Source organism: Myotis brandtii, unplaced genomic scaffold, assembly GCF_000412655.1.
Source record: "Myotis brandtii unplaced genomic scaffold, ASM41265v1 scaffold1464, whole genome shotgun sequence".
NCBI classification, from domain to species: domain Eukaryota; kingdom Metazoa; phylum Chordata; class Mammalia; order Chiroptera; family Vespertilionidae; genus Myotis; species Myotis brandtii.
This window is the reverse complement of record NW_005355263.1, coordinates 705,704-717,377: the sequence shown is the minus strand read 5'-3', so window position 1 is coordinate 717,377 and position 11,674 is coordinate 705,704. Positions and strand designations below refer to the sequence as shown.

General features: G+C 39.9%; 2 protein-coding genes across 2 annotated transcripts in view; one reads left to right on the top strand and one right to left on the bottom strand.

The window, feature by feature from the left end:
* The window catches only part of CMSS1 (cms1 ribosomal small subunit homolog (yeast)), a 387,195-nt gene that overhangs the window by 148,712 nt on the left and 226,809 nt on the right, over window positions 1–11,674 (top strand). The window lies entirely within an intron of this gene.
* The window catches only part of FILIP1L (filamin A interacting protein 1-like), a 288,366-nt gene that overhangs the window by 123,016 nt on the left and 153,676 nt on the right, over window positions 1–11,674 (bottom strand). The window lies entirely within an intron of this gene.

Here is an 11,674-nt window from a genome sequence, read left to right as displayed (position 1 = left end):
CCAACTCCCCGCCCCCCAGCCTGGTTGCCCCCAACTGCCCCCCCTGCCGGCCTGGTTGCTCCACACAGCCTGCTGTTCTTTTGTTTGGTCGCCCCTCACTAACCCCCCTACTGGCCTGGTCGCCGCATGCAGCTTGCTGCTCAGTCATTTGGTCATCCCTCACTAACCCCCCTGCCAGCCTGGTCGCCCCACACAACCTGTTCGGTCGTCCGTTCAGTTGCGACGGTCACTTAGGCTTTTATATAGATAGATTTGTTTATATTGATTTTAGAGAGGGAGAAAGAGAGAGAAAGAGAAACATTGATGTGAGAGATACATCAATCGGTTGCCTCCCATATGCTCCCTGACTGAAGATTGAACCCAGAACCTTAGATACAATTCCCTGACTGGGAATTGAACCCACGACTTTCCAGTGGGAAGGTCAGTGCTTGAACCAACTGAGCCATACCAGCCAGGGCCAGGTTTTACTTTTAAATATTTCAGAAAAAAATAAATGCAGAAGGTAAAAGAGAAACAAGTATGACAAAGTACTGAGGGTTGTTGAAGGTGGGTGATGGGTACACAGGCTTTGTTGTATTCTTATCTTTTTCTTTTTTTACTTTCTGTATATTTAGAAATGGTGATAATAAAAGATTTAAAATGACAGTATTGGGTACAGAAACATTTTAAGAAGTAAGACTCTTAAAAAAAAAAGAAAAGAAAAAGGAGAAGGAGTGAGGTAGAGAAAAGAAGAAGGAGGGCCACCAATGCTTGGGTGTCCAGCAGAGACATAGAAGCATATGACTGAGCTGTGTCTCTGGAGCCAAGATAGAAAATGATTTCAAGGAGCAGAGAGCTGCTTTGACCTCATTTTAACAGCATTGTCACTAAGAACAGTTTTGGAGCTCCACTCTCAGAGTTTTCTGTTTTTGGACTGTCCCTCAGCCGTGACAAAATTTGGTCCATTGAAAGTGAATTTGACTTCTGACAACAGGGAAAAGTTCCTTGGAACCAAATCTAGTGAATCAAGTTAGAGTTTGGGTCCGCTAATATTGGTTTTGGTCAAAGAACCAATTGTGACCTTAAAATAATGGGATTGGCTTTTGAATGTAGCCTTGAAGAGGCTTTGAAGATATTTCCAAAATGTGTCAGCTATAAGCTTCATAAGGGAAAACTTTTGACAAAATGACACATTTGGATTTATAACTTAGGGCTTTGCTTTTAATATTTCATTTACATTAGTTACATGTCAAAATTTTGGTGTCCTAAAACTTCTGATTGTTTTTCTAGAATCCCAATGTAAGCAGAAAAGTAGGAAACAGCATGACATGATATATGGCAGGGTTGAAAGAGTGTAAGCTCCAGAGCTGGCCAGGCCGAGTTACAACTCTGCCTCCATCACTGCTTGCTGTCGAGTTTTGGGCAAGTTACTTCATTTCTTCGGGACTCAATGTCTTGCATAATTGTTGAGAGGCTTCAAGATCATATGTATAAAAATGCTGTGCCCGTGCCTGGCAAGTGACAGGAACATGTAACTCATCTGGTGAAGATATAATGATACAGTTTTATCTCTTGATTCATCAGACATGGCTTCCCTCTTGGGACATCAAATGAGATAAGAAAATAACTAAAGGACTTTGCCTTTTAGCATCATGAGGAGAGTATATTACTCAGCCTTATATCGCTGAAGAATGGAGTTCTTACAGTGAGTGCTAAACCTGTATTTTCAGAGTGTTATTTTGTGCCTTGCCAACACGGAGATTGGCATGCTGAAGACTTTGGAATTTTGCTACAAACCTGATTGTTTAGCAGAGAGGTGATAGGTAACTGCCAATTTGGAGGAACTTAACATGAAATGATTGACCTCTTGGTTCAAACTGGCCATAATTGTTCCGAACAAGATGACTAAGCCTGGTGGTTCAAAAGGGTTAACTCACCCAGGCTGTAGCTGGCATGCCTCTCCCACCAAGACTTTTTAAATCTTCTCTGTCACAACAGTGACACACAACTTACTGTCTTCCTGATCAGGTACTGTTTGCTAAGGCACATTACATGCACTATTCCTTTTGATACTGAAAACAACTTTATCAGGCAAATACTGTTAATTTGTACTTTATGGAAAATCGATATTGAAAGAGTTCTAGTCTATTTGGCCCACGCCAAAGAAGTGGTAAGTGGCAGAGCAGGAATTCCAACTGGCTTCAGAGCCCACCCAGACTTCACAAGCCTGCATTCTGTTGCCTAAGTTCTCATTAGGAATAATGATCTGTTTAAAGATGGAAGAGACATCTCAACACTCATGGTACAGCTTTGACTTCCATCAGAAAAATTGAAAAGGCTAGTATCCTTTCACGAAAGACCTGATTATTAAGTGGTGAAAAGAGAAGAGAACATAGACAGAACCAGGGAGAAAGAATATCTAGACTTGATCAAATCTGTAATTAAGGCACAGTGTGAATTAGGTTATGCTCTTTCACTGCTCTCCACTGTTCAACTCATTCTAGATGGTAGGGAGGGAGTTGTTATAAAGCAGTAGGTCTGCTTAAGTCAAAAAGCATCAAGGAGCATCATAAAGCATTAAGAAAGCCAGATGCAGCAGGGTGAACACTGGCCTTAGGTAATGTGGCTCTGGCTAGACCCTATGACAGTGATGGCAAACCTTTTGAGCTCAGCGTGTCAGCATTTTGAAAAACCCTAACTTAACTCTGGTGCCGTGTCACATATAGAAATTTTTTGATATTTGCAACCATAGTAAAACAAAGATTTATATTTTTGATATTTATTTTATATATTTAAATGCCATTTAACAAAGAAAAATCAACCAAAAAAATGAGTTCGCGTGTCACCTCTGACACGCGTGTCATAGGTTCACCATCACTGCCCTATGAGTTTGAGTCAAACTGATATCAGGGCTCTCCTTATATCCTCCTCTATGAAGGGTGGACCAAGCCCTTTCTGAGGCTCTTAGGACCATTGAGCTCTATGAGGAGTATGTTTCCAGTGCTCTTTAATTAGGGGAGACCCCTTCCTAGTCCTGTTGAATAGATCTGAACCTCCAGAGTCCATTGGACTGAGAGAGATTGAGCTACCCATTGTGTGTGGTTCCATGTAGCCCTTTGTTAGAAAGTGCCCAAAGCAGCCAAGAGTGCATGTTGACCAGGGAGGGTGACAGCGGCTGCTAGGAGCCATAAGTAAATAAATGGATGTCAGAAGCTTACAATTAAGGGGGGTAGGGGGAGGAACAAAGAATCATTACCCTCCCTTGAGCATGTTGCTTTGGATATTTTGTTAATGATTGTGAAGCATTTACACACAGACTAAACTAAGCTCTTTTTGTTCTTTGTAAGGTGGAGAGCTTGCCAAGTCAATTTTAGCATGCAAAGCTCAGAAAAATTATTCTTTTGGCATTTAGAGGCCACCCCTGTTTTTGCTGGGGTTTGGAGCGGGCAGCCTGTTGACACAGGAAGGCTTTATAAAGGCAACGTTATCCCTTAGTTTTTAGAAAAGAAACTCCCCTGTTGAGGTTCTCATGTCCCTACCTCCCATGCTAAACCTCTGTCACAGAAAAAAGCCTCTGGCTCAAAAGTGCCACACACTTTGGTGTCCTCAGCGTGTGACTTCATGGATGTTTTCATTTCCTCTGCCTAGCACCTCACCATAAAATTGTGTATTTCTTTCATGAGTGTGTGCATACAGATGGTTGATAGCTGTATTTCTATTGATAACCACTGGAGAGAGAACATTCTTGAGATTATGGCCTTGGTCCATTACTTAATACATGCTTTGTAGTAGTCCTTCTCCACCTGTGAACGGGAACCCCTGGGAACTTTTATAATTGTCAAGGGGCCTTCCCATTCGTATTCCAAAAGCATTATGAGAAACTAAGAATGCATGTAATATGTCTCCAGAATAGCTATGTATGCTATTGTGTTTGATACCATCGAAACCATTCATGTGTTTTCTGAATTTGTTGTAGGCTTTTGTGGTTTATATCTCTTTTCAGTCCATGAATAGGAAAATCTACAGCTACCATCAATGGGGAATTGGGAAACTTTTTGTTATGGAAAAGGAGTTCTCATCCTGGAAAGGATGGATAAACAGTGTCTGAAGGTCTTTGTTGCAGCAGTTAAACACAAGGCTCCTGTTTCCTTGTTATTGAACCTTTCATTGCTCTTTCCTGATCCACGTGGTTTCATGTCTGGATCAGAATTCCCTAATGGTTGCAGTTGCAGCTGAGGAGTGGGCTAAAGACATTTGGCCTTGCAGACTGTTGACCTTAAAAACTAAAGGATGCATTCTTTTTTCTAGTGTCATAAGAGACCTCGTGCATCCTCCCTTACTCTCTTCAGTACAAGTTACTGTACACACCCTAATTACTTTCAGGTGAAAAATGATTGCAGTTTAACGTGGTGGTGGCTATATGCTGAGGCCTGGGTCCAAAATATTCTTACTTTTAGCCTTTAGTAGATACGCTTCTTCTAGCATGTTGGCTACAGTTTTTAAAATAGAAATTTGCTGGCTCTGTAACACAGCATCAAATTGCCAAGCATATTCACTTTCTCCATCTGAGGGGTGCAAGCACATTCATTGCACAGGTGCTAATACTTGCCTGCCTTCTGCTGTGAGTGTTTTATTGGTATTGCTTTCTTTTACCTTTTCTGTCAACATTTCCCTTTTTTTAAATAAAAAAAATCCTAATTAAAAAGTAATATGTGTAAAACAATAAAAATGGGGAAGCAAGCATAAAGAATTTTAAAAATTATCTTTAATCCAACCATGCTGAGATTTCTACTCTGTATCTTTTTGTTTCTTCCAGGCTTTCTTCTCTTTTGTGTCGGTTATAATGTGCACGCTGTTTTGGGAACATTAACCATTATCATTATTCTTCCATGCTACAAGTTTCAATGGCTGCATAATATTTCATTATATGACATTATTAATTATAACCCCTATTAAAAGACCATTTCCTATATCTGGATATTTCGTTTAGCATCCTCTTTTGTGTCTTTCCTTTATCCCTCCCTTTGCTTTCACCTTAGAGGCCTGTACCCTGTGGATCAGAAAGGATCTAGAGCTAATAAGGAACCTTGACCACTTATCTGGACTTTCTGAAACTGGCTGGCAGCTACAAGAACTGCCCTTGGCTCAGAAACATACCTAACATGTTGTTTTAAAGTAGTGATTTTGGCTTCTGCAGAATTTAATCACAACTCATAATCATTACTCTGCCTCCCTTCTAAATTCTTTCCCCTTTACCAAATTAAAAATATGAAATTGTTTTGAAAACTTTTATAAAGTAAAAAAATATAAATATAGCAATCACTAGATATTGTTAGATCACTGTACCACCTTTTCAGGCCCTGAAAGTTGAGAATTTGGAAATGAAATGAGAATTGGAATACGCATCCAAGTAATTCATCTTTAACAGTGGAAGAATGTTTATTTTCACAAATGTTTTCCTTTCATGGAAGAGGCTGCTATTATATTTACAGATTACTTCATTATGTAGATTTGAATTCAAAAGATGGAAATTGGACTTGAGGAGTATATTTCTTTAAAAGTGAAAAGCTATATCAACATTGCTGGTGGTAAAATAAGAAATACTTTTTTTAAAAAGCTACAGCATTGTTTCTAATCTCTAGAGTGTATCACCATTATAATAGTCCTTTGTTACCAAAAGATAGTAAAACATGGTTACCAAGCAATGTACCAAATATTAAATTGTTATGTGACTTAGGATGTGCAGAGAAGGACCAAATTGGCTTAGAAAAGAGTCTCCACATCATAAAATATCATCAGAGTTGGAAGAGCTTGGAGATAGGTCTGCCCAACTAGCTCTTTCTCAGCGGGCACCGGAAAGGGGGTGGCACCCTCTTTGTACAACCTCTCTAAGTGCTCATTTTTAATAACTGCATGCTCTTAAAAACGTGGCAGATTCTTTCAAGATGTGTTCAGAATGCTTAATCCATATTACTTCCCATGACACTGTTATTAGTTTAATGCCACTTGATAATATAAATTATGGTGAATAAATTTCAGAGTTAAGCAGGGAACTTTCACATGGCCAATGAGCAAACAGGCCAGAGTGATTTATCATTAAGGGCATAACCTAAGAAAATTTTGTCATTGTAGGCTCCTGGTTCTAAAATGCGGAAGAAACCATAGGCTGTGTCCCCACATTCTATTTTGATGTATCTGTACTGTTCAGTTTGTTTGTTTTTAATAAAATGACTTTAATTAAAATCTTCCATACTTGGCAGCTGTCTTCTTGCTTAAATATTTAAGTATGCTTTAGATATTTGTCCTTCAACTTTATCTGAATGCTCAGTTGTGTAGCACGGTTCAATTCTTCACTTCAGGAAGCCAGGAATCCATGACTATCTATGCTTTCATCTATAATACCACCTTAAGGAGGCCACTCTTCTCTCAGTGCCTTTCCTCAGTTGAAAGAAGGAAAAACAAACAATTCAATTGCAACCTTAAGCTCCTTCTCAGAACACTAACCTGGCTACATTTCAAAATACTTAATGTTTTCCTAAAAGGTATATGGAAGAGCATGGTGTTTACATTAGCATTTCCCAATCAAAAAGGTATAACACACTTAAAAGATGACCAGAGGTGCACAATTAAACATTTGTAGTGGTTCAAGCCATCTATCTCTAAAGTATAATTTTTACTTTTTAGTTCTTCTGAGTTTTGAGAATTAGAGTAAGGCTGATTTCATATGTAGAAATAATTATTTCTACTGATATTGCTAATCTTTACCTTAAAGCCAATCACAGTGATTACTAAGGACATTCTTAGCAGCTGGTATGGAGTACAAGCATACATGTTGGGAAGAGGGGGAGGTGTCAGGCTAAGGTTTGTCATTTTTAAATTTATAAATATTCTCAAATAGGTCATTAAATATTATTCAGAATAACTTAATTCCATAATCAAAGGTACATCTCTGCCTTAGCTTTATGTGTTTTTGTTACCTCCTTAGGAGGGTTGGAGATAAGGTCATTTAAAGGTATTAGTATTTTGACTCATTAGGTTAGAGAACAAAAGTCATAAAATTTACAAAGTACTATACTCTAACAAGGAGCCACCTACTCTAATTGCAGATAAAACTTTTTCACTTTAACTTCCTTATTTATATCTTCTATTCCTACTTGCCCCAGTCTATATATATATATCAGAAATAGATTATGCTATTGGGAAAAGAGGAAAACAATATCAGATCTCCTATTAACATTGTCTTTTATAATCCTCTTAACAACCCTGTGATGGACACCTACTTATACTCATTTTTACAAACGAAGAAACCAGAGCTAAAAAAATTTAAGTAACTTGCCCAACCTCACATAGTTAATAAGTGGCTAAGCTATGGTTCACATGTACTGTTCCTGGGATTTTCACTTTTCTGTATTACCTTCTCTTTTCACTAGTCTCTCCTGATGCTTTTCCTTGTCTTTTAACCGAAAAATGCTAGCCATGAAATAGTGTAATTGAAGTTTAAAATTGTGCTGTTGCTAGTGGGAAGCAGCCCATGACTCTGAATATTGCTTCCCACTAACCTCTTCAGACAGAAAGAGGGATGGAGACAGCCCACATAATTTTCTTTATACATGTTTAATCCATTCACAAAAAGCTACTTAGTAAATTCTTTTTTGTTGTTTTTTGCTTTTCAACTTATTTTTCCCAAGTTAAAGGTAGAGTGACATAACATTGTTTTAACTTAAAATGTACAAGTAAATTCTTTATTATCTTGTTTTCTTTATTTTTTGCTCACTGAATATGATGAAGATTTTGCATGAATATTCAAAATAGAGCTTGATTTTGGTTCACAGTTTTTAAAAGATGGGAAGGAAGGGGAGGGGAGGGGAGAAAGGAGAAAGGAGAAAAGAGGGGGGAGGGAAAGGGAAGGGGAAAAACAGTAACTTATCTTGAAGACAGTAGTGGGTCAAGGGGAAAAGACTGCCAGGCAGAAATTACTAGGTTTAACTCTGTCTTGAGAGTAACTCAAGACTTGTGTATAGCACTTCCAGGGCCCTGCTTGATCTGGCCCACATTTCACCTCATACCCCTCCCTTCTTCACTCTTCTGCTCCAAATGTGCTGGCCTTCTTTTCCAAGCTTACACTCACTTTCTCCCTTTTACTCCTAGGCCTTTGCTCTATTGTGCCCTATGCTTCAACAGTTTTTCTCTGCTCTTCAGGTTAAATCCTCCCACTCAGCCTCTACTCTCAGCTCTAGTGATACTTCCTTGAGAAGTCCTCCATGACTTTTTTGTTCAGGTCATAACCCCATTATACACTCTAGTGGTACCATGACCTCTTTCTTAAATCAATTATAGTAGCAATTTTATACATACGTCTGTCTATCTATCTATCTATCTATCTATCTATCTATCTATCTATCTATCTGTATTACCTAAAGAATTTCAGCCTCCTCCACTCAACTATTAGATCCACAAGTGCAGATATAGTCTGTTTGTTCACCATTATGTCTCTGGTACTTTGCACAGAGTGTATATTCAGCCTAGTGAATGAAATGAGTTTATTTCATCATCAAATGACCAGATTTTGTTTTAGTCCAGTCTTCCTGACAAAATTCTTATTTACTTAATCTAGCAGAGTTGGTATATTTACAGAGCTGTTGGATATTAGATAACGATGGGGGAAAAGCAATGAGGCAAGTGCTTGTGTGGCACTGTTTCTGCCTGACTACCTCCCCCACCATCATGTTGACCTTGGCTACATGATATCTCTTTCCTAATGACATTCCAGTGACTAATTGGTCCAACAGGTTCCCTTAGATCCGGGGCCAGCAATTCTTTTCCTGTAAAGGTCCAAATAGTAAATATTTTAGGCTTTGCAGGCCTTGTAGTTCCTTTACCACTCCTCAGTTCTGTCTTGCCAAGAAGTAGCCATAGAACAATGCACAAGTGAATGGCCATGGCTGTGTTCCAATACATCCTTCTTTACCAAAACAGCCATATTTTGCTGAGCCCTGCCTTAGATGATGCTTTGAAGCCATTGTGAAGGAACGTAGAAATACGTCAGTCTAAAGAAAAGAGTGATTCTCCATCCCTTTAGATGAAATTTGTTCACAAAGTCATTATATATTGCAGGAGAATATGGGGCCAGCTTTGCAGCTGTTAAATACAAGATATAAATGTGGCACAGGCACCAACTGAGACTGTGAGAGCATGATGTTACATAGACCACAGTCTCCTGTGGATGTGCTTTCTTCATTGATATAAAGGGAATGAGGGGCAGTTCCTACATAAGATCTGATATAATCTCTGATTACAAAATTTGTATCCTTAAATCTAACTAGGGCACTTTCAGTGGAATTATTTTTGGCATTAACTAGATGTTCAAAGTATTTTCATAATGAGCAAATTATAGTTTTGCACTGTAGAATTTGAACATTTTCCTCAGCTGTTCTTCAGCGGTCATTTTGCCTGTTCAAATAAATAAATACAAAATAATTTTCTGGCTGGTCCTACCCCAGCTCAGAAACTTCCAACTCTGAGAACCTGTGTAAAAGAATTCAGGATCTGCGATGAGTTCATTCATGGTTGGTTTAGTCATTGTGGAATAGGAGCCACATGGAATGGATCATTTATATTCTCATTGTATTAAGCTTTCTGTGCTAGAAAACACTGTGCTACAGTTCATGTAGAAATAGATACACAGCTTTTAAATACCTATGCATAGAGAGAGCTATAAAGAAGCACAAATTTCCTTTTCCGAACCAGATTTTCTTATAATGTCTGTATTTACTTCTTTGAGTGACGAAGGAAGAAAACAAACACTTAGGTTTTTTAAATGAAATTGCTCATTAATTAAGTTGCTCATTCCTAAGAGGATATTTAAGAAATTTTTTCTCATGTATTTCATTTGAATCAGTTGAGGTGGTTGAGGATGTTAATCTTTATATTTTGAATTGCTTTTCTGCTGTGTGGTGACAATGAGCACTATTGAAGTGTATTCCTAAATAGGCAATAGAATTGTAGATAAGGTTGGAAAAACTCCAGAATAACATTTTATTGAGTTCAATAACAGTTTATTGAACCAGGTTGTCTGTGAAGGTGAATTTTCCAACAACTGTTTTCCCTGTGAATTGACAGGTCTTTTTAAAAAATAAAGTTGAATGTTTGGATATTTTTAAAGGTAACTTCATACTTCCTTGCTTTAAGTTCATTGTTATTTCCATGACCAGCATTTGGGGTATCCTATATAATAAAAGGCCAATATGCAAATAGAACAACCGTACAATTGGTCGCTGATCACCAGGGGGCATGTGCGGAACGAACATGTCTGGTGACGCCGTGGCAGAATGGTGGAGCAGGTGAGCGGGACGCCAGACCAAGGGGGGCGCCAGTCACTGTCATCAGGGCAAACCTCTGGTGGTTACTGAAAATTCTTTGCTCCCGTGTGCTGCGGCACCCGAGCTGCAGCTCACACCCGGCGCCGGAGCTGCAGCTCACACCCGCTGCTAGCACCAGCCCTGCTCACACCCACAGCCGGCGCCGGAGCCGCCGCTTGCACCCGGTGCCGGTCCTGATCACTCGGTGCCATCAGCAGTGCGAGCATGGTTACTGAAAATTCTTTGCTCCCGTGTGCTGCGGTCTAGCCCTGCGCCCGGCACCCGAGCCGCAGCTCACACCCGGCGCCGGAGCTGCAGCTCATACCCACTGCTAGCACCAGCCCTGCTCACACCCACAGCCGGCACCGGAGCCGCCGCTTGCACCCAGTGCCGGTCCTGATCACTCGGCGCCATCAGCAGTGCGAGCAGCAGCAGCTGGTCCTGATCACCCCTGAGGGCTTCTCCACCTCCCCCTGTTCCTGAGGGGCCATCAGGGCAGCAGCCACCGTCAGCTGGTGTGAGCAGGGCCCGCACCATCAGTGCGTGGGAGCAGTGGTGGCAGCTGGCAGCGGGAGTGGGCTGCTGGCAGACAGGGAACCAGGGGCCGCAGCAGGAGGGGCCAGGTGGGGTCGAGGAGGATGGGCCGCGCAGCCCACAGTTCCTTTCAAGATGCACAAATTTATTCACTGGGCCACTAGTTATATAATAATATATATTTGTATTTTGTTTTTTCTCTCCTCTGTCAAATTATAGCCAGCCATTTATTTGCTCCTTGCTGGCCTTTACCTTCTCCCTTATTTCTAGTTTTTACTTTGAGATTCTTCATGGGTTGAGAAAGCAGGTAACCAGTGAGGTTTTAAGGTTTGAAATAATGTTTTTGCTGCAGAGGTTAGGAGAGGGTTATTTGAGGTACAGATGCCTTTACATCCTTTTGTCCGGGTTGGAATTGTATGAAAATTGTGTCCTAGTTATCTGTCTCTATTTCATGATAGAATGGACCATTTTACCTTTGAACAGAGTCCTAAATCTCTACATTAAAAAAAAAAATAAAATCCATCCAGTCTCTTTTAAAGTGACTGTATTAGTATCTTTGTAAGGGCTGTCCACATTGTCTTGCTCATAGGAAGGTGCTATAAGTATCTTTGAAACACTTCTTACTCATCATTCCTGTTGGATGGTGCTTTTCATGGATATGAAATCACAGACATAAGCTTCCTGGGAATTCAGTTTGATATTGATAGAGAACTGCCTCACACAGTTAATGAGCAATTAACTAGTCATTTATACCCTTTTATGGAAACTCCTGTCTTTCCCTAGATGCCCAAATCATCTGCCCA